Source organism: Enhydra lutris, unplaced genomic scaffold, assembly GCF_002288905.1.
Source record: "Enhydra lutris kenyoni isolate GAN:26980312 unplaced genomic scaffold, ASM228890v2 scaffoldscaffold2, whole genome shotgun sequence".
In the NCBI taxonomy this organism is placed as follows: Eukaryota; Metazoa; Chordata; class Mammalia; order Carnivora; family Mustelidae; genus Enhydra; species Enhydra lutris.
The window spans coordinates 33,356,315-33,381,549 of NW_019154086.1; the positions used below are offsets into that span (position 1 = coordinate 33,356,315).

At 38.8% G+C, this 25,235-nt stretch overlaps 1 pseudogene; it reads right to left on the reverse strand.

The window, feature by feature from the left end:
* Window positions 1-1,301: 1,301 nt before the first annotated feature.
* The window catches only part of LOC111146984, a 41,258-nt pseudogene continuing 17,324 nt past the window's right edge, over window positions 1,302-25,235 (reverse strand).

The window sequence follows — 25,235 nt, forward strand, 5'->3', positions numbered from 1 at the left end:
TCTGTCTGTCAAATAAATAAATAAAATCTAAAAACAAAACAAAGCAGCAGAATAGAGGAAGCAGTTCTGTGGAGATTAAGGATCACACTCAAAGCAGGCAGGGATTAGGGAAAGTTTAAAAAAAAAATCAATAAGTAAATTTCTAACAGAACCGTCCTGTTAAACTAGTCATCATGGTTTCACTTCCTGCTCTTACAACCTGTATGACTCTCTCTGCCCAGTTTGGTTAATTGTTATTCACAAGGATTAATATTTCTCTTAAAAAAAAAGAGCTCTTTCTAATCTTGCTGGTTTCCTAAAGTGAAGTATGCACATGGGTATCTGGTTTATCAGCATTTCTACAAATTCTGTTTTTCCACACATTTAATTTATATGCACATAAATATATGTAGATCATTTTTAAAATTTTGTATCTGGAAGAAGATTGAAAAAATTCTTATAACATTCCAGTTAACTCTGGATAATCACGGAGTAAATATCTATAACTTAATTTATCCAAAAAAATCTTGCATCCTAATACCTGCTCTAATTAAACATTTGTTTATTTTGTTTTTGAGTATTCAATATATAATCAACATAACAACTGCTTTGCTGATATCTTAATTCCCCTCCTTTTTATTTTTTAAGCAGAAGAATGTTTTGAAACTCAAATATTGTACTACTGTTATCTAGGAAATTCTGAAGGAGGTGGTCCTTGCCTTCCCTCTGGAAGAAACTTACCTATTCCCATTACGAATTCAAGGAACTGTGAGTTTTGTTCACATCCCAGTCCCTCAATATTATCTGTATGCTGCAGAGTCCTTTGAAACACAAATTCTCTTACCAAACGCCCTGCTCCAAGGGAAAGTTTATGAGCTATAATTCTTACCTCAGTCGGAGAAAAGCTATCAATTCCATAGAGGCATTAACAAGATGTGTTTTGGTCCCCACAAAATGTCTTTGTTTGATGTAAATTTCTAGACCAGACACCCATGATATAAAAAGAACCATATTCAAGAGCCAGGTTTTTTATCCATCATTTTAGGTTACTTGGGCCCTCTACTATACACTTGTCATACCAAAGTCTTATGAAATGTTTGAATGAAGTTACTTATAGTTTTGGTGGTAACGGGTATTCTAATTCCTGCTAAATGGTATCTTACAGTATGAGATTTCATATCCCATGCTAGGACCATACTACTAGAACCCAAATCCTCCATATTACCCCCAGAGCATCAGACAGCAGCTATAGGAGCAACTTGAAAGGGAATGTTGAACCATATCACCATTGCAGCTTTGAAGGTCACATGTAACTCACAACTCTAGTCATCCAGAACATTTGATGCTGTGGAATTATTAGGCTTACTGCTCACAGAGGCTGAAGTCAGTTGGATGCCCTTATCTATGGTTGGAACACCCCCACCAACAATTTCATCAGTGTTCCTTCCTGCCCTCAACAAAATAATGAAACACTTGGGAGCAAATATACAACCCAACAAACTGTAGCTGGATGCCAAGATTGCAAATATTTCCACAGCTACTTTGAACTTGCCTTTGGTGATCAAGTAAGCAGGGACAAAAGAGATCCAGACAATGAAAAAGACCAGCATTCCAAATGTGATGCATTTTCCTTCATAGTAATTATCCAGCAATTGGCAACCAACAAAAGTTGTTAGAAAGCATAGCAAGGCCAGGAAGACATCGATTCCAACCATAGAACACAAAAACTCTATAGCACCTTCATTACATTCCATGTACTTGTACAATCTTGGGGGCTCCAATACTAAGTAGGCTGTGCATATGCCAATCTCAACTAGAACAGAGATCAGTACACAGTACAATAATTTTTCGATAAAGGGACTGGATGGATATAAGTCTGGTTTTGGATTTAGAAATTCTGTAATTTCTAAAGCTAGAATCGAGCCCCACATCGGGCTCTCTGCTCAGCGGGGAGCCTGCTTCCCCACCTCTCTCTCTGTCTGCCTCTCTGCCTACTTGTGATCTCTGTCTGTAAATTAAAAAAATAATAATAATAGAAATTCTGTAAGCTAAAAACAGTGAAATAGTCTTTCCAAGAATGCAAGACTGGTAAAGAGAAAAATGCATTGCCAAAGTGACTTGGCAGGTCATGCAGAACCTGTTGTATGGCTTGCCAATGAAAAGCATGGAAGACAGCAGTATGATGACAAGAGAAAACTGAATGAGAAAGCTCAGGTCCCGGTCATTGGCATTCATGAGTGGAGTCTGCATGTATATCATATACACAATTGTGACTGCCAAGACCACAAGCACCCCAAAGACAGAATAGCAAGCATGAATCCCAGGGTCTCAATGTAAGCAAGGAATTCCACCTCCTTCAGCACACACTCGCTCTTTTGTGCAATTGACCAATAGTCAAAAACAACCACATTGTTCACACTCCCTTTTGACCTAATGAACAAAGAACAGAGGACTGACTGCAGGAAAATCAATTGTCCCCTTCAGCTGCGAATAGCTCAGAGCAGCCAAAGACCTAGTGTAGGAATCATTAAGATTCCTTTATACAGAATATATAATATCAAAATAAAAAAGAAAAAGAAAAGAAAAAGCAGCAATACAACGGTCTTAGAGTGTTCAACTGATACTATGGATTAAGAATTATTTTCAGTTGTGGGAATTCAGTCTGCCTTCTTGGTTTCCCCCTATCCTGTATGGGCCTTTTCTAGTAAGATGCCTCTTTCTCTTCCAATTATCCAATTGAGAAGGGAGGTCTGTATCCTCATAAACCAGGTTTCCCATGTATGAGAAAATTAAAGCTACTAAGGTGAAACAATCAAGAGGATTGTGATAAGGTTGATTAAAATACAATTTTTTAAAGATTTGTATTTATTTGAGAATGAAAGAGAGAGAGAGTATGTGAGAGAGAGATCACAAGCTGTGCAGAGGGATAGAGGAAGAAGCAAACTCCCTGCTGAGCAGGGAGCCTGATGCAGGGCTTCCATCCCAGGACCCTGGGATCATGACCTGGGCAGAAGACAGATACTTAACTGACTGAGCCAGCCAAGCACCCAAATTACAAATGTTTTCAACATTCCTTTCAACATTACTGCCACCTACTGAGAGGAATTTTCTCTTTGCTCCCTGGGCTTTCTCCTCCCCAACCTCCAGATGCAGATTCCAGAGAACAGTGAGAAAAGGACTGAGAATAAGAAGGAAAACAAAAATAACAACCATGTTGACTAAAATTGAGAAAAAGTTGGGAGCCTTCAGATGGTCAGAGTCTCCAAAGGAGAATATTACAACATAAGAAAAAGTGATTTGAGATGTATTCATGGGAAATTACCAAGTGGATCTCTTTAATGTTCTCTGAAAGGTGCAGGTAAAGATTGGAATTCCCTTTCAATCACTTCTGACTGCCAGACTGGACTTCTCTTAACATAACTCAGTGCAGAGACTGCGTCACGTGGGGTTCAGGGAGGTGTTCAGATTACCTATTTTCCATTTGGGGAAAATTCTCCTTGAAATAAATTGTTATTGGGGGCTTTTAGGTAAAGGACAATGACAACTTGTATAATCTTGAAAGATAGAGATAAGCAGAAATAAAAGTGCACCTGATCCAACATGCTTCAAAAGGCTAAGCAAACCAAAACCTACTAAAATCCTGGTCATGAAGAGCAACAATCCAGCAAGTTGTGGAGAAGAAGTCATAGAGTAGTTGTTATGGAATTCATCTGTAAAATGCATCCTGCAAACCTGAAGTAATTAAGGCCTTAAGTCCATTGTCTTTAGGGGTAGAATTCTTGATCTTATAATTCCAAATGAGAGACAATACAGTAGAACATAGAACTGTAATTCACTTATTTTTCCAATTATTCACTAGTTTTTATATAACTAATGCATAATCTGTTTTAGAAATTTAAAAAGTTTTATGAATCCATTTATTCCCCTTTCACATTTCATTTTCAAAAATTTTTTCTCTTAAATTCACAGACACAAATCCTTTTCCAAACTATAGCAGCTTTAGAACTAAAACCCAGTATTATGGTTTTTTTCACACTGCACAGAATATTTAACAGTTTGATAGATTATAATGATTTTTGTTAAAAGTTGTTCACACTTATTTATAAAGATGGCTCCCAAAGCCCTCTTCACCAGACCATGCTTATTCTAATTGCATTCAAATATCAATGGAAAATATGACCATCTCTACCTGGTTCTCATGACACATGGCCATCAGCACATGGGATGTCAAAGCAACATAACAGTTCCTCTGACGAATTCCCTCCCGGGTCCCAGGATGACATAGATCAGTACACACCAAATGGGGAAGCTAGCAAAGACAAAAACAATGCATATAACAAAGTCTTTGTCTCCATTAAAAAAAAAAAAAAAAAAAGAAGGCTGAGAGAGTTCAGATCTGGATTTCTATGGGTTTTGTGATATCTCAGGAAACCCAGTGTAGCTGGACAAAGATAACAAAGAGAATGAATGACACCTGGAGAGCTTAAAGAGGAATTTTGCTGAAAATCAGTCTTGTGGTTGATTCTAGAAATTCAGAGCTCATCTTCAAGTTAAATCTTTCTAATTTGAGAGCCTCAGACCAGCCTCCATGTCCATGATACTCTGAGCATGATACATGGCAAACAGAATTTGACAAATCTGTTTCTGCTTGTGGGGGACCAGTGACCCCAAGAGTTGTCTTGAGAGCCTAAAAAAGATTTTTTCTCACAAGATCATCCCAACATAGTCTGAAAGTCAAAGATGTGTCACAAGGGATCAGCAGAAAAGAAAAATAAAAGATCTTTTCCATGGGAAAAATTGAAAGGACAAAAAGGAATGTGGACAAGGCATAACACTGGAATATTTTCTCACAAAAAAAGAGTTTCGAGAGCTCAATGGTAAAAAAAATGTCTCCCTTTACATTCTACAAGATGTGCACTTTGGAACCCAGCACAAATGCAGTGTCTTTTAATTAGTTTATATCTTAATGGAGATGAAGAGCTTCCTATTTACAGAGGAGATAAAATGTAGTTTCCATTAAGGAAATATTTATTTTGGAAAGTGAATAATCACATTTATATTTGTTTTAGAAATCAGAATTTTCCTATATTGAGTTTTATAGGTTAAATCCGAATTACAAAACAATGAAAAATATTAGAAGTCTCTGAGATTAGTTATGAAATGTAACATTACTGAAGTGTGTATTTGTATTGCTTCACACAGTAAATAGGCTTCTTATAAGGTGTGTGCGTGACCACAGAATGAACTGGATTTCCTTTCTCCTGACCCAGTCTTCTGAAAAGAGCTCTCCATATATCCTTCTTTGAAAATCATCATAAACAATGAGCTGATGCCTCTTTGTTCCATTTCCCGGTACCCCTTACCTTCTCAAGGCCAGTAATCTGTTTCTAACTCACTCACCTCACTAAAGTGTTTCCTGCCGTGTCAGCTAGCTTTTCATCTAGCTACATTCTCTTTTGTATTTCTTCAATATTTGGTACTCTTTTTTTTTTAAGATTTTATTTATTTATTTAACAGAGAGAGAGAGATATCACAAGTAGGCACAGAGGCAGGCAGGGAGAGAGGGGAGAAAGCAGGCTCCCTGCTGAGCAGAGACCCCCCCCCCCCGATGCGGGACTTGATCCAGGACCCTGGAATCATGACCTGAGCCGAAGGCAGAGGTTTAACCCACTGAGCCATCCAGGCGCCCCAATATTTGGTACTCTTGATCAACCCCTTCTTGAAATGCAGGCTCCCTTGTCTTCCATTGGGTCTTTTATTTATTTTATTGGTTCTACATCTTCCACCTTCCTCCCCACTGTGGACATTTCTTAGTTTGGTCCTTAATCTTCTGTTTTTATCTCTTGATATAAAGTAGCTCATTCACTCTTTGTCTTTGACCAGCAGCAGTGTTAAGAACTCCCAAATCTTGATCTCTACCATCCTGTCCCACCTCCTCTAATTCCATATTCTAAACTTCCAGTATGTCCCTACTTTGAGTTACCACCATCATCTCAAATTCAACATGTTCAAAGCTATCCTTATTAAGCCTATTCCTTCTCCCAAATCCCCATTTCTGTCACCAACACCACCATTCTCATCCATAACCTCCAACCTTATCTTGCATTACTTGCCTATATAGTCCCTCTCCTTCACTAAGGCCCATCTGCTCACCAACCTCCAGACTCGGTTTGACATCACAAATTAAATCATGCCTTATATTGCCCACTAATTATTTGAGGCAGGACACTTCCAAGTCCAGTCCTTCAACAAATCCACTGGCCTCTTATTGTAAGATATCCAGAATCTGACTATTATGTGCCGCTTCCATCACATCTATCTTGGCTCAAGCATCTGAATTATTTTGGATTATTTTATTGGTCTTCTAATTGGTTTCCCTTTTTCTACTCTTGTTCCCCACCCCAGCTTCAGTTTATTTGCAGCATGGCAGACAAATGATCCTTTAAAGATTTTATTCATTCATTCATTCATTCATTCGCTCATTCATTCATAGAGAAATAGATAGCACAAGCCAGCGGAGTAGCAGAGGCAGAGGGAGAGAGGAGAATCTCAAGCAGATTCCAAGCTGAGTGCAGAGCCTAGTGCAGGACTCAATTTCACGACCTTGAGATCATGACCTGAGCCAAAATCAAGAGTAGGTCACTTAACCAACTGAGCCACCCTGGCTCCCTAAGAGATGATCCTTTAAATCCTAAATCAGACCATTACTCTCCTCCCTCAAGACTCTTCCGTGGCTCCCCTTTTCACTCAGTGTAAAAGCCTAAGTCCTTAAATAGCCAGTGAGGCCCTATGTGATCTACCCTCTCTCACCTCTCTTCGCTCCTCTCCCACCACTCTCCTACTCCCTCGCTCTGTCTAGCCACACTGACCTCTTTGCTGTTCCTCCACAAGGCCAAGCAGGCTCCTGCCTCAGGACTCAGAAACCGCCAGTCCCTCTGCCTGGAATGCTCCTCCCCCAGATGATGCAAGGATTCACTTCCCTTCTTGTTCAATTATCACCCCAGTGAGGCCTTTCCTGATCACATTATGTGAAGTTACAACTCCCCCTATCACTCCCTATTTCAGGCTCTACTACTTTTTTCCCTCCAGCACTATCACCCTTAAGATAACATAATTTGTCTATTTGTCTTGTATATTGTCCATTTCTTCCCACTGAAATATTAGCTCCATTAGTCAGGGATTTGTTCTGTTTTGTATAGTGAGAGTTCCTAGGAGAGTATCTAGCATCTGTAATATTGTGCTCAATAAATATTGGCCCAATTAATTAACTAATTACATTGTAAGTGCTCTGAAGCAGAGTCTTTGGGTGTGTGTGTGTGTGTGTGTGTGTGTGTGTGTGTGTGTGTGTTTTATTTCTTTCCCTTTATTTTATAGCTTGTGAAATAACAGGTTGGTTCCAAAGAATCCTCCAAAGCTGGTTAATTTTGGAAGGAGGAGAATATCATTACAAACTTATGGATTTAAAAATATGTTTTCTTTTATTGCATTTATTTTCCTTATTGATGCTCAAGTTGTCCAAATTTTGACCAGGGAAAACTTCTGCTTGGCTCCTGCATTCTTTTTTTTTTAAGTATAGTTGACAAACAATATGACATTAGTTTCAGATGTACAACATAGTGATTCCACAAGTCTATATGTTACCCTATGCCTGCCACAAGTGAAGCCACCATCTGTCACCATACAACGCTATTACGGACCATTGACTAGATTCCCTATGCTGGACCTTTCAGCCCATGATTTATTCATTCCACAGCTGGAAGCCTGTTCCTCCCATTCCTCTTCAGCCATTTTGTCCATTCTCACACCCCCATTCCCTCTGGCAACCATCAGTTTTCTATTTTGAGGGTTCATTTCTACTGTTTGTTTGTTTTTTAGATTCTACATATAAGTGAAATCATACAGTATTTGTCTTTCTCTCTCTGACTTATTTCATCCAGCATAATACTATCTAGGTCCATTTATGTGGTTGTAAATGGCAAGATGTCATTCTTTTTTATGGCTGAGTAATACCCCATTATTTACATATACACATCAGTATTCTTTATCCTTTCGTCTGTGGATGGACACCTGGGTTGCTTCCATATCTTGGCTATTGTAAATAATGTTGCAATAAAAAAATTTTTTTTAAATAATGTTGCAATAAACATACAGGAGCATATATCTTTATGAACTAGTGTTTTTGTTTTGTTTTTGTTTTTGTTTTTACCTAAAGGGTAAATACCAAGTAGTTGAATTATTGGGTCATGTGGCATTTCTATTTTTAATTTTTTAAAGAAATTCCATACTGTTTCCCTCAGTGGCTGCACCAATTTACTTTCTCACCAACAGTGCACGAGGATTCTTTTTTCTCGACAGCCTCACCAACATTTGTTATTACTTATCCTTTTGATTCTAGCCATTCTGACAGGTGTGAGGTGATGTCGCATTGTGGTTTTCATTTGCATTTCCATGATGAGTGATGTTGAGCATCTTTTCATGTGTTTGTTTGCCATCTGTATATCTTTTCTGAAAAAAGAATGTCTATTTAGGTCCTTGGCCCATTTTTTGGTTGGATTTTTGTTTTTTGGTGTTAAGCTGTATAAATTCTTTATATATTTTGGATATTAATCCCTTATCAGATATGTCCTTTGCAATATCTTCCCCCATTCAGTCAGTTGCCTTTTCATTTTGTTGATGGGCTCCTTTCTTGTGCAAAATCTTTCTACTTTGATGTAATCAATAGTTTATTTTTGCCTTCCTTTCCCTTGTCTGAGGAGACATATCTAGTAAATCTTGCTAAGACCAGTGTCAAAGAAATTACTGCCTATGTTTTCTTCTAGGGGTTTTATGGCTTCAGGACTCACATTTAGGTCTTTAATCCATTTTGAATTTATTTTTGTGTATGGCATAAGTAAATGTTCTGGTTTCATTCTTTTGCATGTAGCAGTTCATTTTTCCTCGTACCACTTATTGAAGAGACAGTCTTTTCTCCATTGTATATTCTTTCCTCCTTTGTCATAGATTAATTGATCATATAAGTGTGGATTTATTTCTGGGCTCTCCATTCTGTTCCACTGAATCTTTGTGTCTGTTTTTGTGCCAATACCATACTGTTTTGATTACTACAGCTCTGTAGTGTATTTAAAATCTGGAATTGTAATATCTCCAGCTTTATTTCTCTTTCTCAAGAATGCTTTGGCTATCTAGGGTCTTTTGTGGTTGCATATAAATTTTAGCATTACTTATTTTAGTTCTAAGAAAAATGCTGCTGGTACTTTGTAGGGATTGCTTTGAATCTTTCTATTTGTTTGTGTTGTCTTCAACTTTTCTCAACAATGTTTTATAGTTTTCAGAGTACAGGTCTTTTACCTCCTTGGTTAAGTTTATTCCTAGATATTTAATTATCTTTGGTGCAATTGTAAATGCGACTGTCTTCTCTTTCTCTTTCTGCTATGTTCTGCTAATTCTCTTTCTGCTACTTTCTGATTAACATATAGAAACACAACCAATGTTTGTGTATTAATTTTGTATCCTGACACTTTACCAAATTCTTTATTAGTTCTAATATTTTTTTGGTAGTCCTCAAGGTTTTCTGTAATTAGTATCATAGCATCTGCAAATGGTAACAGCTTAACTTCTTACCAGTTTGGATGACATTTATTTCTTTTTCTTTTCAGATTGTTGTGTCTAGAATTTCCAGTACTATGTTGCATAAAAGCAGTGAGAGTGGACATCCTTGTCTTGTTTCTCATCTTGTAGGAAAAGCTCTCAGTTATTTACCATGGAGTATGATGTTTACTGTGGGTTTTTCATATAAAGCCTTTATTATATTGAGGAATATTCCCTCTAAACCCACTTTGTTGAGAGCTTTTATCACAATGAATGTTGAATTTTGTCCAATGCTATTTCTGCATCTACTGAGATGATCATATGATTTTTATCTTTCATTTTGTTGTGGTATATCATGTTGACTGATTTGGGAGTACTGAACCATTCTTGCATCCCCAGAATAAATCCTACTTGATTGTAGTGAATGATCCTTTTAATGTATTGTCAACTCTGGTTTGCTAATATTTTGTTGATTTTTGCAAGCGATCTCTTCACCTAATCTCATTTTTTAAAATTCTTATTTTCTTCTTTCTGTTCTGCTTGGGTACTCTCTATTATCCTGTCTTCCAAATGTCTGATCTGTCTTCTGCATCTGCTAATCTGCTATTGATTCCCTCTAGTGTATTTTTCATTTCAGTTATTGTACTCAATTCTGATTTGTTCTTTTTTACATTTTCTATCTCTTTGTTGAAGCTCTCACTGAGTTCTTCCACTTTTCCCCCTGGTTCCACGAGCATCCTCATGATCATTACTTTAAACTCTTCATCAGATATATTGCTTATCTCCCTATCATGTAGTTCTTTTTCTGAGGTTTTCTCTTATTCTTTCATTTGGAGCATATTCCTGTCTCTCCATTTTGCTTGACTTTCTATGTTTGTTTCTATAAATTAGATGGAACAATGACTTCTGCATTTGAACAATGGTCTTACAATGGTTGCCACCTGTGTAGACTGTGCCTGGTGACCTTGGTTTGTGGGCTGGAGCTGTGTGAGCTGGGGGTTCCAAGACATTCTGTGCCGAACTGCCCTGGTAAAATGGCCACAGCTGAAATGGACATAGGCTGGGATGGCCCTGTGGCTCTCCATAGAGAGGGAGACACCTTAAGTTGAAGTGAATGCAAGGTGGGAGGCTACTGAGCTCTCTGCACAGATGTTGCCCTGGCAGGACAGCTGAATCTGGAGTGGGTATAAACCAGGGTACCCTGGGGTGGTTGGCACAGGGGTTTCTCTGGTGGGGTAGCTGGAACCAACGTGGGGTGTGGGCTGGGAGGTCCCAGGTTGCTCCATGCAGGGGGTGCCTTGTGGAGTGACTAGAACTGAGGCAAGTACAAACCAAGTGTTCCCAAGGTGCTCTGCACAGGGGGCATTTTGGTAGGAGAGCTGGAGCTAAGGCAGGCATAGCCAGGGAGTCCCAGAGCACTCTGTACCAGGGGTGTCCTCGCAAGCCATCTGGAGCTGACATTGCATGGCCAGCATCCTGGCTCCTGCTGGTCCCTTTATTCTGAGATCCACACTGAAGGTTAAATTGTCAGCTGGAGCTGTGGTGGGCACTGACAAGGGATGGTCTGGTGTACACTGCCCTGTGAACTCCTTGGGGGCATGGCTGGAGCTAGTTTGGGCTAGGCACCCAGGAAACGCTGAGACAGCAGGCTGGTAGGGTGCACAGACCCTTTTTCCATCCACCCTCAAGGTGGAGGAGAAACATAAACCCAGGCACTCACTCACCCCCTCCAACCCAGAGAATGTCCCAACAGCTCCCTCCCTGTTTGACAAGGTCCAGGGGCTAGTCCCTTCTTATTCTACTTGCTCTTTTAAATCTGGGCCTTTCTTTCTATGCCTCAGGGCAGACAAATCTGCTCAAGGTCATCTCAGATAATATTTTATCTCTGCCCCCTGCAGTTCCCAGGTCAGGGAGTGGGGGTTCCCTTTTAACCATGACTCCATTTCTCTTATCATCCTCAGAGAGATCTCTCTATTTTTGTTGTGCATAAGCTGTTCTGTTCTTCAGGAGGAAACGCTCTATGAACAGGTGTAGATTTGGTGTGTCCATGGAAGAGGTGAGTTCAGGGTCTTCCTATGTCACCATCTTGGACTGGAATTCAGGGCAGTGGTTTTTGTAGGGCTTAACAAGAGGTGGGCTCATAGTAGATGCTTAGTAAATTTGTATCTAATTCATTTGAGCCAATTTCATTATACAAATATATCCCCAATTTTAATAAAGAAGATAAATAAAATTATTATGCTTTAATGAAACATTATTAAAATATAAATCTACTATGACATTTTACTATTCTTCCATCAATTTTTGGTAGAACGAGCATTCTATGAACCTTGTCTATATAAGCAGTAACATCTCTCTCTCTCTCTCTTTTTTCATGCAAAATATTATACTGAATACCTACTATGTGCCTAGCAGTAGGAATACAAAGTGAAAAGTCTCGGGCCCCATTCAGGGAGAGAGTTCTAGACCACAGAAGATAGTTTATACTCTAGGCCTAGGGCAGCTCTGTCTTTCTTCAATGATAGAAGTGTTATGTATCCATTATAGTGCTCCTGGCCACAGGTGGCTGTGGAAAGCTTGAAATGTGGCCAGTACCACTAAGGAACTGACTTTTTAATTTTATTTAATTTTAATTAATTTACATTTTAAAGGCTACATGTGAATAGGGGCTATCAATTGGGTCAAAGAAATAAAATGCAGAAGAGAGCTGTGCCCCTACAGTGGCAAAGACGGTAGCTTGTATTTTTATATCCTGTCATAGTGTGTCTGAGTGCTGCCTAAGGATGGGCCAGGAAAGGGAGGAACCGGGGTGTCTGTGTGTATGCTTTTTGTGAGTATGCATGAATTTATATAAGTTTACTGCTACTCATAGAAAGCAGAGAGTCAAAAAAAAAAAAGAGAGAGAGAGAGAGAGATGAAAAGAGAGATTAAAAAAAGATCTTCAGGGGCGCCTGGGTGGCTCAGTGGGTTAAGGCCTCTGCCTTCGGCTCAGGTCATGATCCCAGGGTCGTGGGATCGAGCCCCACATCGGGCTCTCTGCTCAGCAGGGAGCCTGCTTCCTCCTCTCTCTCTGCCTGCCTCTCTGCCTACTTGTGATCTTTGTCTATCAAATAAATAAATAAAAAACCTTAAAAAAAAAAAAAAAGATCTTCAAGGTGTCTGGCACAGCATAGGAGCTCAGCAATCTTAATTTCCTTGTCATTTATTCTTAGATCTTTTTCCAGCAGGATTTGGAAGACTGTTTTGTGATCTCAGATCTCAGGTCTAAAGGGCCACCCAGGAAGAGAAAAGATACATGAATAAAAATCAAGATGAAAACAGACCCCACACCCCCCCACCCCCGCAAAAAAAAAGTCTGGGGCAGCAAAGAAAACCCCTGGCTGCACCTATGCCCACATTCAGCATCCTGGCTCTTGCTGGTCCCTTCATTCTGAGATCCACACTGAAGATTAAATTGCCAGAGCTTTTCCACCCACCCTATCATTTTACTGTGACCTGTAGTAACCAATGAACTAGAGTATCAAAGGCCCTTGAGTTCTACTCTCCTAGAACTAATATCTCATTAAGGGTAAAAAGTTCAGCTGTCTGGGAAGTAACAGGGTTCCTTTATGACTTCTTTTAAGTGATGAGGTTTCCCCTCAACTTCCTTCAATTCTTCTCCAGGTGTTGCCTTTATGTTACACCCAGGGGACCCAGTCTCTAGCTCATCAGCCACTTCTCAGTCCTGCGTATCAAAGCCCTCCTGTTGCTATAGAAAGAGGAGGAATAAAAATTATAATAATAAATAAAATAAGTAACAATAATTCTCTCTCAATAAATATTAATAATAAGGAAAATAATAGTTTTTTGTGTGTGTAGGTTAAGTAGTTTACATCCAAAGAGGATTATTTAATCCTTAAACCTTAATTCTCCGACCTCTCAGAAAATCTTGAAAACACTATTTTGGAAAGAATTTTGAAACTTATGAAACATCCTTCTCTCCTACAAAAGATTTCCTGAATGATACATCAAAGCTTGTGGACATCTATGTGCACCCACACATATACTATACCGGTAGCTAGTGTTCCCTACTCCACATTATATTATGAATTTGTAAATTCTCTCTATCATTCTTAGCCACTGAGAACACATAAGAAAAGTGGAGGAAGAAATTAGAATTACCATCTAGAATTGGTATCTCTAGAATTACCATCAGAAGGGGAAAGAAGGACTTCTGGGTTGCCCCAGGATACTGGCAACTACTAAACAGCAAATCTCTCCACACATCCTCTCAAAAAGACCATGCAAATTTAAAAAACAAAAAAAGTAAATAAAACCACACTTGACCCACAATTTTAGCATCATAAAGAACCTGAGAATGAACTTCAAAGTACTTGTATGCAGAGAAATAGCCATTAAATTACAGCAAGGCCATCTCTGGAGTTCCTCCCTCATCCCTGGGTATGTGGAAAATGGACAGAAACTTGGCAAACCATGCAGGAAAGAGTAATGGGGTATTGAGAACCAAAGGCTGATGGAAAGCTGGCAAATCATTCCTAGAAAGAAAATGTCCCACCCTGTGTTAAAATAGGTCCCAAACCATGGAGAGACAGCACCAGCTCTAGGGAAATGTCTTGAAAGTGGGACTCCAGGGGCCAGTCTCAGGCCAGCACACTTTCACTGGGACTAGATGGTATATGGAGAGAGAGGAGTGTCTTTTTGAGATGTGGTAGAATGGGAAAGAAGAGGGAAAAGTTAAGAATCTTGCAGAGGGGCACCTGGGTGTCTCAGTGGGTTAAGCCTCTGCCTTCAGCTCAGGTCCTGATCCCAGGGTCCTGGGATGGAGCCCTGCATCAGGCTCTCTGCTCAGCAGGGAGCCTGCTTCCCTTCCTCTCTCTCTGCCTGCCTCTCTGCCTACTTGTGATCTCTTTCTGTCAAATAAATACATAAAATCTTAAAAAAAAAAATCCTGCAGAAACAAGAGTGAACCACAAAACCAAATGACACATTAAGCTTTCTTAAATGAACTACTACTTTTCACTCTACTAAAAGAAGAAGGTAGTCTTGAAATAGGGGTTTGTAAAACACCAGAAGCTCTCATCCCTGTCTATGAACAAAAATATTATGGTCTAAGTGCCTTATGTAAGTTTCCTACAAGAAGAAAACAGAAAATGAAAATCAAAACATTGCTGCAGATCCCATCAACACACACACATACAACAACCATTATGTGGAAAAATAATGTAACATAGCATTTAAAAATATATACATTTCAGGGGCACCTGGGTGGCTCAGTAGTTAAACATCTGCCTTTGGCTCAGGTCATGATCTCAAAGTCCTGGGATTGAGCCCCATGTCAGGCTCCTTGCATGGTGGGAAGCCTGCTTTTCCCTCTCTCACTCCCCATGCTTATGTTCCCTCTCTTGCTGTCTCTTTCTCTGTCAAATAAATAAATACAATCTTTAAAAAAAAAAATTCCAAAAAAAAAATAAATAAAAAAATAAAAAAATAAAAAATAAAAAAAATAAAAAATAAAAAAATAAAAAAAATAAAAAATAAAAAAAAAATTCCAGCATGACAATTAAGTACTCTCAGAAAAACACTAGGAGATATGCAAAAATATGTGAGTCAGGCATTAAAAAATTAAATAATAAATATAAAACTGGAAGAAACAGAAAAATTTATTTTACTCAGGAAAGAAACTAAAGAAAAAATAAAGCCATTTCAGAAATTAAGATAAAAGTTACAAGGCATTCAAAAACAAATACATTTGAATGAAAATTTAATAAGAAGCATTGAATAAAGCCGGGAAAACAATGAAAAGAATAAGAATAAAATAAAAAGCCAAAAATGATCAGAGAGTATAAGGACCTATTTAGAAACTGTCCCTGCTCCCCTCCCCCCAGGGGATTTACTTGGAGACAAGTCCCAGAAACCAGCTTCAGGTAACAAAGCCCAGATACAAAGGTGGGTCAGGCCAGGTGGAGACATCCGATCAGTGGGGGGTTGCATACTGTCTCCCTGGTTACCAAGGAGTATGAGCCCCGCCCTTTGGGCGCCAATCCCAATCAAGGTCTAATAGGCTGGTTCAAATGTCTACTAGGGTAAATTGTAACTCAGTTGGTCACCTAGCATCACTATGGAGTTTCCTGTGTGTGTTACAAGCTCATTGGCCACCTGTGCGTGGCCAGGCCCGACCACATGGCCTTTGCCCTTAAAAGCTAGTCTGTGAAACAGAGAAGGGTCGCCCTCTCTTGTAAGAGGTGTGGCCCCGAACATTCGGTTAGATTCTTAATGCTTGGCATGAATTAAAGCTTTGCTTGACCTTCGCTTTGGATCAGTCTCGATCTTTTAATCACGGACCCATTATTGGGGCATAACAGAGAGTAAGTAGATAAAACAGAAGACAGATAAAAGAAGTCAAACCCTTTGATTGGAGTACTTTAAGAAGAAAAACAAAACTATAGTCCAAGAAAAATACCAAAATATCTCCAAAACAAAATACCTGAATCTGTATCTAGAAAAATAAGTACTATATTGAAAAAATTGGCTTGGAATAGCCAACTCCAGATGTCTGATATTCTATAGTGCCTGAAATACAGTTCTGTGTATATAAACAAATTTTCTGAGTATATAAATAAGATATCAAAATAACTAACCTTTGATGATTCAGTATTCTGAAATATTGTCACATTCTTTTTCATCATGAGTTCAAATTTAGAGTTTGTGTATATATATTCTCCAACCTTCACAAAGGCAATCTCTCCATTATCGCCTCATTGCCAATTTCGAATATCATAGTATCCAGTCACATCTCCATTGTCATCAATTTCTATTCTCTCTCTATTATGGGTAGTAAACTTAAGTGTCTTCAAATAGTACATTAGCTAGAAAATAAGAAGAAAAAAAACAAGAGAATAAAAAAGCAATTTGTAACTATTCGATTTCCTGGAGAACAGGGTTTATGAAGAAGATAATCTCAAAACTCTTATCATGTGATTGAATGTTTTTTCCTTTTCCTCTATACCTTTGTTATCAAATACAACAACTTGTAGCCACATGTGACCATTGAAACTTGAAAGGTGGCTGGCCAAATCAAGATAAGCTGTAAGTATAAAATACACCTGGATTGCAAAGGCTTTGTTTAAAAAATGTAAACCATCATTAATAATTTTATTTTATATTATCATGATTATGAAACGTTAAAATGCCATTTCATATCAAATAAAACAACTATATTTAATTTCATCTGTTTCATTTTATTTTTAAATTTAGTTACCAGAAAATTTTAAATATTTATTTATTTATTTATTTATTTGACAGAGATACAGAGCACAGGTAGGCAGAGAGGCAGGCAGAGGGAGAGGGAGAAGCAGACTCCCCACTGAGCAGGAAGCCTGATGGGGGTCATGATCCCAGGACCCTGGGATCATGACCTGAGCTGAAGGCAGAGACTTTAACCCACTGAGCCTCCCAGGCACCCCTAGAAAACTTTAAATTACCTGTGTGGCTCATACATTTCTAACAAAAAGCAGTGATTAGGGATAGTGGTGCTTAATATTTCCAAATACCTCCTTATCTAGGGAAGAAAGGATCTTCCTACTTACCTCCTAGAATTCTTCCATGTATAGGTACCAGTCTACCTCCCCATCATTCCCTTCCCTACACGTCAGGTGGTAGAGATATGAAGATCAACCAGATCTGTTCCCTACCTTGCAAAGCTCACAGTCCAGTGAAAAGGCTAAATGAATAAACAGGTATTAATAGTAAAATTCAATGTGCCACTATGTTGCTGTTGTGGAAGGAGTGTTGAAAAGGCATGGGTGAGGGAGATAGCTAACTAATTGCCTTAGGAAAATTGAGGAGGTTTCCCCAGGAAGTAGCCATCTGGGTTGGTTTTAAAAAATTAGTAGGAATTTGACTGACAAATAAAGGCGACAAGGAGATTCTAAGCCAAGGGAATAATATATGGAACAAGGGTCCCTCCACAAACCAGAGAGGCCAAACAACTTGGCGGATAGAGTCTGAATTATGACATCTGATGACCTGACATCATATTTTGGCTCTTTCAAACGTCATGACTTTGGGCTAGTCATATATCTGAATAAGCACTAGTTTCCTGGTCTGTAAAACAAGGGTCATTATTCCTGTCCTATCTGTCATGGAAGATTAATATAACTTGAAGCCTTTGGTAAGTCAATATTCCAAGTGTTCTGAAAATCACCATCCATCCTAGAATACAGCCACTGCAGGTCACCTGCCCTTTTATCTCTCCTTCCTTTTACCATATGCAGAAGGATCAGGGGTGTCTGAGTGTTGCAGAGCTTGCAGGTTATTGGAGAGGGGAAGCTCTTGAGTGAGCTCTCAACTCAGGGTTACCTTGAACCATAATCCATGGCACAGGCCACTGCTCTGTGAGTGGGGTCACCACAGGATCCGGGGAGACGCCCCCCGGAGGAGCTCAGAGATCTAAGGGGTTCAGAGACTCTAGGCAGAGCTGTGCACCAGAGACAGAGACTCTTGGTCACAGGCTGGGTGAGTTCTGAGCGCAGCCAGAGGCCAGGGAGACGGGAGTGATTGAGCGCTTTTCTCTGAGGGCGCACTGAGGGGTGGGTCCCCGAGCTCTCAGCTCCTCCCGACTGGAGATTGGGAGGCCACCATTTTCATTCCCATCCTCCGGAACTCTATGGAAAGCGTTCAGGGAACAAAAGCCCCCGAAAGCAAATCCCAGCGGATTACTTAGCCCAGTCCCTGGTAACGGCGGTGCAATTCCACCTGGGGCAAAGACACTTGAGAATCACTACAACAGGCCCCTCCCCCAGATGATCAACAAGAAATCCAATCAAGACCAAGTTCACTTACCAAGGAGAACAGCAGAATTCCAGAGGAGGAGAAAGCAAAGCATGGAAATCATGAATTTCTCACCATGAATCTTTAGTCTTGCAAAGTTAATTTTTTTTTAATTTTATTATTTTTTTCTTCTGCTAAATTTTTTTAAATTTTTACCCTTTCCTCTTTTAACGTTTTTCAACTAGTTTATCTTAATACCTTTCATTAAAAAAATCTTTTTTGAACCTTCATTGTTATAGTCATATTTAATCCTTCATTGTATCTAATTTTATTTTTTGTATACACATAGGGTTTTTTCTTCTAAAAAATTTGGGGTACAACCTCTTCTAATAGATCAAAATACACCCTAAATCTAGCACTGGGCTTGTTCTAGTCTCCAGCCTGAGCAAATTCTCTCCACCTTCTTTTTCTTTATTCTCCCAACAAACTTACCTTATCAACTCCTTTTTTTAGAAATTAAAAAAAATTTTTTTTGTCATCTTTATGCTCATATTCCATGCCTTCATTGTGTTTACCCTTATATACGTTTTTCATTCTTCAAAATTTTGGGATGTAGTTTCTTCTAAGAGACCAAAATACTCCCAAAATTAAGTGGGTGACCCTGTTCTAGTCACCAGTATAGTATATATATCTTTTTTCTTTTTCATATTTTTTCTTTATTTGTTTTCTTTTTTAAAATTTTTTACTTCTTTTTACCCCCTTTCTCCCTCCCACAATTTGGAGTCTCTTCTGATTTGGTTAAAGTATATTTTCCTGGGGTTTTTGCCACCATATTAGTATTTTATTTGCTCCTTCATATATTCTTATCTGGACAAAATGACAAGGCGGAAAACTCACCACAAAAAAAAGAACAAGAGGCAGTACCAAAGACTTGGGACCTAATCAATACAGACATGGGTAATATGTCAGATCTAGAGTTCAGAATGATGATTCTCAAGGTTCTAGCCGGGCTCAAAAAAGGCATGGAAGATATTAGAGAAACCCTGTCGGGAGAAATAAAAGCTCTTTCTGGAGAAATAAAAGAACTAAAATCTAACCAAGTTGAAATTAAAAAAGCTATTAATGAGGAGCAATCAAAAATGGAGCAGGGGAGCAGGAGGTATATTGGAGAGAATTATTGTAGAGAATTTCCCTAATATGGTAAAGGGAACAAGCATCAAAATCCAGGAGATACAGAGAAACCTCCTCATCTAATTAGATGATGGACCCCATCATCTAATAGTAAAATTTACAAGTCTTAGTGACAAAGAGAAAATGCTGAAAGCAGCCCAGGGCAAGAAGTCTGTAACATGCAATGGTAAAAAGATTGGCAGCGGACTTATCCACAGAGACCTGGCAGGCCAGAAAGAGCTGGCATGACATATTCAGAGCACTAAATTAGAAAACATGCAGCCAAGAATACTATATCCAGCTAAGCTATCATTAAAAATAGAAGGAGAGATTAAAAAGCTTCCAGGATAAACAAAAACTGAAAGAATTTGCAAACACCAAACCAGCCCTACAGAAAATATTGAAAGGGGTCCTCTAAGCAAAGAGATACCCTAACAGTAGTAGATCAGAAAGAAACAGAGAAAATATACAATAACAGTCACCTTACAGGCAATACAATGGCACTAAATTCATATCCCTCAATAGTTACCCTGAATGTAAATGGGCTAAATACCCTAGTCAAAAGACACACGGTATCAGAATGGATAAAAAAACAAAACCCATCAATATGATGCCTACAAGAAACTCATTTTAGACCCAAAGACAACTCCAGATTTAAAGTAAGGGGGCGGGGAATTTACCATGCTAATGGACATCAAAAGAAAGCTGGGGTGGCAATTCTTATATCATATCAAATAGATTTTAAGCCAAAGACTATAATAAGAGATGAGGAAGGACACTGTATCATACTTAAAGGGTCTGTCCAACAAGAAGATCTAACAATTTTAAATATCTATGCCCCTAATGTGGGAGCAGCCAACTATATAAACCAATTAATAACAATATCAAAGAAACACATAAACAATAATACAATAATAGTAGGGGACTTTAACACTCCCCTCACTGAAATGGACAGATCATCCAAGCAAAAGATCAACAAGGAAATAAAGGCCTTAAATTACACACTAAACCAGATGGACATCACAGATATATTCAGAACATTCCATCCCAAAGCAACAGAATACACATTCTTCTCTAGTGCACATGGAACATTCTCCAGAATAGATCACATCCTGGGTCACAAATCAGGTCTCAACTGGTACCAAAAGATTGGGAGCATTCCCTGAATATTTTCAGACCACAATGCTCTGAAGCTAGAACTCAATCACAAGAGGAAAGTTGGAAAGAACTCAAATACATGGAGGCTAAAGAGCATCCTTCTAAAGAGTGAATGGGTCAACCAGGAAATTAAAGAAGAATTGAAAAAATTCATGGAAACAAATGAAAATGAAAACACAACGGTTCAAAATCTGTGGGACACAACAAAGGCAGTCCTGAGAGGAAAATATATAGTGGTACAAGACTTTCTCAGGAAACAAGAAAGGTCTCAAGTACACAACCTAATTCTACACCTAAAGGAGCAACAAAGAAAGCCTAAACCCAGCAGGAGAAGAGAAATCATAAAGATCAGAGCAGAAATCAATGAAATAGAAACCAAAAAAACAATAGAACAAATCAACGAAACTAGGAGCTGGTTCTTTGAAAGAATTAGTAAGATTCATAAACCCCTGGCCAGACTTATCAAAAAGAAAAGAGAAAGGACCCAAATAAATAAAATCATGAATGAAAGAGGAGAGATCACAACTAACACCAAATAAGAACATATTATGAGGAATTCTATGCCAACAAATTTGACAATCTGGAAGAAATGGATGCATTCCTAGAGACATATAAGCTACCAAAACTGAACCAGGAAGAAATAGAAAACCTGAACAGACCCATAACCAGTAAGGAGATTGAAACAGTCCTCAAATTCTCCAAACAAACAAAAGCCCAGGGCCAGACAGCTTCCCAGGGGAATTCTACCAAACATTTAAAGAAGAATTAATTCCTAGTCTCCTGAAACTGTTCCAAAAAACAGAAATAGAATGAAAACTTCCAAACTCATTTTTTGAGACCAGCATCACTTTGATCCCAAAACCAGATGAGGATCCCATCAAAAAAGAGAATTACAGACCAATATCCTTGATGAACACAGATGCGAAAATTCTCACGAAAATACTAGCCAATAGGAGCCAATAGTACATTAAAAGGATTATTCACCACGACCAAGTGGGATTTATTCCAGGGCTGCAAGGTTGGGTCAACAACAATGTGATACAATACATTAATGAAAGAAAGAACAAGCACCATATGATACTCTCCATAGATGCTGAAAAAGCATTTGACAAAGTACAGCATCCCTTCCTGATCAAAACTCTTCAAAGTGTAGGGATAGAGGGCACATACCTCAATATTATCAAAGCCATCTATGAAAAACCCACCGCAAATATCATTCTCAATGGAGAAAAACTGAGAGCTTTTCCGCTAAGGTCAGGAACATGGCAGGGATGTCCATTATCACCACTGCTATTCAACATAGTACTAGAAGTACTAGCCTCAGCAATCAGACAACAAAAAGAAATTAAATGCATCCAAATAGGCAAAGAAGAAGTCAAACTATCACTCTTTGCAGATGATATGATACTATATGTGGAAAACCCAAAAGACTCCACTCCAAATCTGCTAGAACTTGTACAGGAATTCAGTAAAGTGTCAGGATATAAAATCAATGCACAGAAATCAGTTGCATTTCTTTACACCAACAATAAGACAGAAGAAAGAGAAACTAAGGAGTCAATCCCATTTACAATTGTACCCAAAACCTTAAGATACCTAGGAATAAACCTAACCAAAGAGGCAAAGAATCTATACTCAGAAAACTATAAAGTACTCATGAAAGAAATTGAGGAAGATACAAAGAAATGGAAAAATGTTCCATGCTCATGGATTGGAAGAGCAAATATTGTTAAAATGTCTATGCTACCCAAAGCAATCTACACATTTAATGCAATCCCTATCAAAATCCCAACCATTTTTTTCAAAGAAATGGAACAAATAATCCTAAAATTTATATGGAACCAGAAAAGACCTCGAATAGCCAAAGGAATACTGAAAAAGAAAGCCAAAGTTGGTGGCATCACAATTCTGGACTTCAAGCTCTATTACAAAGCTGTCATCATCAAGACAGTATGGTACTGGCACAAAAACAGACACATAGAACAATGGAACAGAACAGAGAGCCCAGAAATAAACCCTCAACTCTATGGTCAACTCATCTTCAACAAAGCAGGAAAGAATGTCCAATGGAAAAAAGACAGCCTCTTCAACAAATGGTGTTGGGAAAATTGGACAGCCACATGCAGAAAAATGAAATTGGACCATTTCCTCACACCACACATGAAAATAGACTCAAAGTGGATGAAAGACCTCAATGTGAGATAGGAATCCATCAAAATCCTTGAGAAGAACACAGACAGCAACCTCTTCGACCTCAGCCACAGCAGCTCCTTCCTAGGAATATCACTAAAGGCAAGGGAAGCAAGGAGAAAAATGAACTATTGGGACTTCATCAAGAACAAAAGCTTTTGCACAGTAAAGGAAACTGTCAACAAAACCAAAAAACAACTGACAGAATGGGAGAAAATATTTGCAAATGACATATCTGATAAAGGGCTAGTATCCAAAATCTATAAAGAACTTAGCAAACTCAACACTCAAAGAAAAAATTATTCAATGAAGAAATGGGCAGAAGACATGAACAGACATTTCTGCAAGAAGACATCCAGATGGCCAACAGACACATGAAAAATTGCTCTACATCACTCGGCATCAGGGAAATACAAATCAAAACCACAATGAGATACTACCTCACACCAGTCAAAATGGCTAAAATTAACCAGTCAGGAAATGACAGATGCTGGCGAGGATGCGGAGAAAGGGGAACCCTCCTATACTGTTGGTGGGAATGCAAGCTGGTGCAGCCACTCTGGAAAACAGCATGGTAGTTCCTCAAAAACTTAAAAATAGAGCTACCCTACAACCCAGCAATCTCATTACTGGGTATTTACCCTAAAGATACAAATGTAGTGATCTGAAGGGGCACATGCACCCAAATGTTTATATCAGCATTGTCCATAATAGCCAAACTATGGAAAGAACCTAGATGTCCATCAACAGATGAATGGATAAAGAAGATGTGGTGTATATATATGCAATGGAATACTATGCAGCCATCAAAAGAAATTAAATCTTGCCATTTGCGATGACGTGGATGGAACTAGAGGATATTACGCTTAGCGAAATAAGTCATTCGGAGAAAGAAAACTATCATATGATCTCCCTGATATGAGGAAGTGGAGATGCAATGTGGGGGGTTGGGGGGGTAGGAAAAGTATAAATGAAACAAGATGGGATTAGGAGGGAGACAAACCATAAGAGATTCTTACTGTCACAAAACAAACTGAGGGTGACCAGGGGCAGGGGGTAGGGAGAGGGTGGTGAGGTTGTGGACATTTGGAGGGTATGTGACATGGTGAGTGCTGTGAAGTGTGTAGGCCTGGCAATTCACAGACTTTTACCCCTGGGGCTAATAATACATTATATGTTTATTCAAAAATTAAAAATTAAAAAAAAAAAAAGAAGGTAGAAGGAATCGGGATCCCTAAGCCATCTTTCAGTTCTAGAATGCTAAACTCTGAACTTCACTTAAGTGAAGGGAAAAAAAAAACCTATTTTGCACAAGGTACTGTTTTGAGGGGGTTTACTTTCATTCACAGCAAACCCAATAAGAAAATTCTATTAACAAATGGGAACTTAAAAATGCTCATTTAGGTCACATAAGCAAGCTATTCTTCTAGGTAGGTGTGGGATAAATCATATCTATTAAATACTAAAGCAAGTCAATGGTTTTATTAGTATGAATTCTTTTAATGTGAAACTATACCATGAAGTAAAATAACAACTTTCCTGCCTAGGCTTAAAGTCAGATAGATATGAACAGGTGTTTCCAGGAATGTATGGCCCATGTCCTTCTTCAAATCTAGTTAGACCATCCAAGGTGTAAGCCAAGAATACATCACTTGTTTGACATTTTTTTTGAATCTCAGCTGAGACACATCCAGATACGTATTTTTAAGATCTTCCAACTTTTCGTCTCTGTACAGAACTTATCAGACATGGCACGTAATCTGTCATCCTTTCCCATCACAGTTACTTTATGGTCAATGTTGTATGGAACACTGCTATTGGGTCAAGTACAGTTCCAAGCGGTTTGCCAGAACGCAATGGTCAGGACATCGTTTGGCTCCTTGCCAGGATGTACATCATAAAGATATTCCTTAAATCCTGGTATATCAGCTCTTGGTATTGCAAATCCAATAATTCCACCGAAATATGGGAAATATTCAGGCCTTGTGATGAGGGCTGAAGTAATCCAGGCTTCACTCACTATCCATATTCTGTCTGTTATGTCATGGTGAACCATTTCCAATGCAAAAGAACTGGGGTCAATATCAGATGCATAAAGCACAACAACTCTGGCAGTGGAGTTCTTTATGGCATCAACAGCTTTCTGCATTTCTCGTTTGAACAGACTTTGAGAATGATTTCAGAGTACGCAATACAGAGGTTGGCACTCTCCATTCTTTCCCTAAGAGTTTTTTTTTTTTTTTTTAATATTTTCTTTATTTATTTGACAGAGAGAGATCACAAGTAGGCAGAGAGGCAGTCAGAGAGAGAGGGGGGAAAAGCAGGCTCCCCACTGAGCAGAGAGCCCGATGTGGGGCTCGATCCCAGGACCCTGGGATCAT